Raw genomic sequence first — 6000 nt, 5'->3', positions numbered from 1 at the left:
GAGTGAGAACCTTGAAGTGTGCAATGTTATATCTGTTTTTGACGCTACATGTGGTTTCTTTGCATTTAAATTGTTTATTTTTTTGGGTTGAGGCACATGCCCTCTTTTTGATGTAATTCGTTCCGCTGCAAAAGTTTATTTCGTACGACCTTCATGGGGCGCAGACAGTGAAGGGGGAGAGGGAAGAGGAAGAGGAAGAGGAAGAGGAATTGAGAGAGGGAAGAAAGTGATTGGGAGTGACGGCTATGCTCGAACATTTAGGGTTTCATGGCTTTTTATCCTTGTTGTTGTTATTATTATTATTATTATTATTATTATTATTATGTTTATTTATTTATTTATTTATTTATTTATTTTTATCTAGATTTATTTTGATTTGAATAATCATTTTCGTGTGCTCCCACATTTTAATAAAATAATCATTTTGATTTGAACCTCTTTATTTTAGAAACCGTAACTATATTTTTAATATAAGTATGTTAATGTTTAAATTCGTATGTGAAAGAAATTTATTAAACTAATTTAAAAATAATTAAATATAATTATAAAATCTTTAAAAACTATTAAATATTAAATAATTACGTCATTAAAATCTCGATGTGTTACAGAAAGTCTCAACTACGCAATACATGAAAGATTTTATATAATTCATTCTCTTAGCTATTTTCAATACAATTATAATTATTACACCTCTTAAAAGATATTAAATGTAATAATATATCCACTACCTTTAAAGATTCCTTGGGGCCGTTTGGTTCGCACAAGGGAATCGGAATGGAATGAGGAAAGGGAATGAAGGAGAAAGGAATGGATTCCCCTAATTTAGCCTAGTCGTTTGGCTGTGTTCAGGAAACGAAATGAACTGCTCATTGATTCCCTTTGTGACTGTTTGGTTCAAGTTAAGGAATCAAATTATGAGTTTTTAAATTCTTTTATATTTTTTTCAAAAAATAACTAGTTATTATATGATAAACTTGAAAAACTTATTTTTAAAAAAATATCATTAACCTGTATCATCTTTTCCTGTAATATGAAGAAAAAAACATAACTCTAAATAATATCTTTCTAGCTCCATTGATTACAAATAATAATAATAATAATAATAATAATAATAATAACAACAACAACAACAACAACAACAACAACAACAATAATAATAATAGCAATAATAATATAAATAAAATTAATAACAATTTTTTAAAAAAATAAAAAATTACCAGTCGCACAAGAAGTGCGACTGTACCAAGGTCGAGTCGCACAAAAAGTGCGACTTGACCTAGGTACTGTCGCACTTTTTGTGCGACTGGTATTTTTTTTTTTTTTAATTTCGAATTATGAAATTTTTTTGTTTAATTAATTTATTTTTTAAGCTATTGTTATTTAAATAAATGTTGTAATAAATTATTTTACTTTAGTATAATATTATATTATGATAATGTTATTATAATAATTAGTTTTGAATTTATTTGAATGTTTAATTATTTTTTAATATAATAATAATATATTAATTAAAATTTAGTTGTTAATTAATTTTTAATTTTTTATTAATAATTTTTTTATTAATTTAGTTGATAATAGTTTTATTAAGTCCAACATACAAATTCGTAATTTTTTAAAGTTCAGGGGCAAATTCGTAATTTAATTAGAGGGTGACGATAAAATGAAAAGAGTGGCGAATAGGAATGGAAAAGTCTTAGGGAGGGTGGGGAATGAGTGTGGGCCAATTTTGGGTAAACCCAGAAATAAAAAAGGGGAAAGGAAATGATAGAAAGTGGCAAACAAACAACAACAAAGAGAATTGAATTTGTCCATTCCCTTCCCCTTTAATTATCACACCCAACCAAACAGCCTCTTATTTTTAATTATTCCCACCATTTTAATCTCTTATTGAATTTAAAATAAAAGTGTTTAGGATCTCAATGAGGTGAAAGAAAGAACAAAAAACAAGAGAAGATTAAACTTATCACAACAATGGAGCAAAGAACAACACTTAAATGCACAAAATATATTTTTATAGTGATTTACAAATTATGGTAATTAATTAAAAATTTATATACTGAATTCTTGTAAGATAATTTACTTCCTCTGTTCCACTATAATTACTACAATTAACTTTTTACGCAATTCAACGTGTTATTTTAATCATTTATAACATTAAACTATACACATTTAAGAATTATAAAAACTTAATAGAATTATTATGAAAGTATACGATTAGATGATTCAAACAAAATTCCACTTGACTATATTTCTTTTACGCATTAGCCGCAATATATAAACTAAGAACGATAAAATAGAGTCAAAAATGTTATGTAATGAGCATTTCAGAACGGATAAAGTATGGTGAAAATTCAAACACATGAAATGAATCAACGGCTAACGAAACACAGTGACCTTTACCGTTTACTCTACGTTTAAAATCAAAAATAATCCAATCTTAACGATAAAATCTCCGTTACTGTACACCCTGTCATAGTCAAAGGGTAATACCGTAAACGGAAACAAGTCCCCACATAACGGCGTTACTAGAATCATAACAATGTTAAAACCTTTAACTCAAAATATTTGTGTAACATAAAGACTGCCGTACAGCATTAGGAGACCCAAGTGGTCCCCACATTATAATATTATTATTATTATAATAATAAAATTTAAGTGATCACGTTCTTTCATCGAATAAAAAGCTGACACGTAAAACTGTAAAGTGGGGCGTTTGTTTCCGCGTGGGGAATAAGAGGGGTAAATTTGGAAATGCATATGCGGCGCCGCAGTTGGTGGGATGAACATGCACCGCTACCCCGTAATCTACGTACACGTGGATTAATCTTAATGGGTTTATTGTGGCGGGGCGTTTCGGCTTTCAATGCTTGTGAATGGTGATCATGACAATGTGATCAAGCTGCTCGTGCTCGTTTTTCTTTTACTTTTATTTATTAGTCCATTTTATTAATTTAAAGTGTCTCATTTTCTAATGGGTTCAACTATTCAAGTCACTCTGTCTTATTTTTTATTTTGAATATGTTAACTTTATTAATGTATCTCTACTAAATTTAAATATATTGAACTATATGCATTTAATAATTATGCAAATTTAATATTATGAAAGTATGCGATTAAACAATTCAAACAAGATCCCACTTGATTATATTTTTTCTAACACACTAGCCGCAATATATAAAATAAGCTTGAACGTTGAACAGTGTTAAAAACCCTTATGTAGCGAGTAGTTCAGAACGGAGGAAGTACTATATTATTTCCTCTGTTCTCATATTTTCTTCTCAAATAAAATTTACAAATTTTAGTGTCAAACTTGAACTAAAATTTTTTCATCGATCTATAGAAAAAAAAACATATTCATATGAGATCTTATTAGATTCGTCTCAATATATACTTTCTAAATATAACTATTTAGAATTTTTGAAAATTCACAATAAAAATTATTTAATTTTTAAGTGTACATTGAAATTTGTAAAAAAAAGTGAATGAGAAAAACATATTAAAATGTAAGAAGTATTATTTTTGGTAGAAAATAATTATAGAAATATTAATTTTGCTGTTGCTTTTTTCTATTTCATAATCATTAGCTTTTATAAATATCTCTTTAGTAAATATAATTGTCTTTTTAGCATAAAAATACTATTTTTACAATTCTTATTTTATAGCTTGTAAAACAGAACATATGATGTACTTACTAGATTTACAATAAACAAAATTTCAATATTTTTCTGTTTGGAAGGGCAAAGAAATATATAGTGGACACACACAATCAATAATAAAGCAACTTTTCCACTAAAAAAGTAAGATGTAATTAATAGTTTATTGTCAATTAAAAAAATAGTGCATTTTTTTTATGATTCCTGTTTTATGTACTGTTTATATCAAAAGAAAATAATTACACAAATAATATTAAAATTGTAATCAATAAAGCTTGTTATTCAAATTTCTAGACAGAATTTAGTATGAAAATTTGAATAAATAAGATGTTTTAACAACTTTCAAAAATAAGCTTTGTGAAAACTTAATTCCTAAAATAAGCGTCCGTACATTCAAACCTAGCCTTGAAGTAAGTCGCTGTTAGTAACAACAACTTAATGCGTTTTAAATTTCCAGTTCTCAGTTACTTCCTCATTCCAACCTGCGAGATTAAGGAGTTGATCAGTTAACTTTAAAGTTGTTGTTACTAACAGCGACTTAAGGAGTTGACTGGTCAACTCCCTAAGTTGCTATTAGTAACAGCGACTTATGGCTTTTATTTTTTATTTTTTTTGTCTTTCGTTGTTAGTAACAGCGATTTACTCCAAGGTTAGGTTTGGATATACATACGCTTATTTTGAGAATTAAGTTTTCACAAAGCTTATTTTTTAAATTAAGTTGTTAAATAATCTTATTTTATTCAAATTTTTAATTTAGTATTGAGTTCAGTGTATTAATTGCATCTGGCTAAGTTAATGCCATTGTATTGACTATTGACCCATGTACTATTATTATTGATTAAGATTATATAATATATAATGATAATTATATAATTAAAGATTGAGAAATTCAATAGATCGAGTAACCAATTATCAACCTTCTCAGCACAACTATGTCTAAAAAAAAAAAATCCTTTTTAAGAAATAAATATATATTTTTTAAGAACAGAAACTAAAAAATTCTAAAGTGTGATGTAATGACCATGTATAAGGTGAGGAATGAAAGAGCCAATCCTTGCTTATGCTGACCACCATGTAAAATCAGACATTATTTTTCTTATAAACTTATATATAATTAATTAAATGAAAAATTAAAAGAGTGTAACCAATATATAATTTTTAGTCAACTATATATAATCAAACATTTTTCTTATAAACTTATAATTATAATCAAACATTTATATCTTATTTTTTAGACATAATCAACCAAATTATCCTAATTCAAATGTTTTTTAATATTTATGATCCTCATATATTTTTCACTAAATAATTGTTGTTTATTTCCGCTAACTTTATTTGTATATTTTTTAATATTTATGGTAATTATATTTTTTTCCACTAATTATATTATATATATTTTTTTTAATGTTTATAGTCTTTATTTTTTCTTTATTAACCTTATTATTTAATAAAATAATATTTTATCATAAAAATTTATTTTTTTAATTTTCATAAATATTTCTTATTAGTGAAAAATGAAATAGAAATGGAAAAACTAGTAGAGTATAATAGGAGTAGGATAAGGGGAATAGTTGTAATGGGCCAGTAGTCACGGGTGAAGGTGACCACTCTATAACGTAACTCCGAAGGGTTTTAAATATCCCACGTGATTTTTGTGTCCTTACGCAATCAAACATTCTACGTTTCTTTTGTTTCTTTTCCTCATCATCATTTTTTAATGCATGGATAATACTCTTTTTTAATTTGATTTTTACATATTTGTTAATTTTTATATTTAATTATATATTTTACATTATATTTGATTAAAAATTATAAAATATTAATATTAATAAATTTTATATCGAAACAAATCAAATAAGATTTTATCAAACTATATTTTAAGCTTTAACATATAAATTAAGAATAAAATACAAATTAAGAGTGATCAATATTAAATGATAATATTGAATTGGTGGGAGAATCTACATTTTAGTCCGCACGAACTTTCCTTGCTTATCAACAAAACACAAAGGATTTGACGAGTGAACTAGCTATATGATCTCCGCAAGGAATCAATTCAATCGATAGCTTAAACTTTTGATACATGTTTTATATCATAATAAAAATAGTATTTAATATATTTTGTGGTTTTAACTATCTATTTAAGTTTATTTTGTTGAATTGAATCATTGATATAAGAACACAAAATTTCAAGCAAAGAGGTTATATTTGATACTCCATATTCTTACATGGATGATGATTATTACCTTGCTAGAAAATATTATTGAAATATTTTACAAAGTTAATATTTTTTCGATAATTTTTATTAAAATTTTAGCTAATTACTGAAAATATGTAATTCTGATTG

This window comes from Amaranthus tricolor, chromosome 9 (genome assembly GCF_026212465.1).
Source record: "Amaranthus tricolor cultivar Red isolate AtriRed21 chromosome 9, ASM2621246v1, whole genome shotgun sequence".
Lineage (NCBI taxonomy): Eukaryota > Viridiplantae > Streptophyta > Magnoliopsida > Caryophyllales > Amaranthaceae > Amaranthus > Amaranthus tricolor.
The sequence above is the reverse complement of the archived record's forward strand: the minus strand, read 5'-3'. Positions refer to the sequence as shown.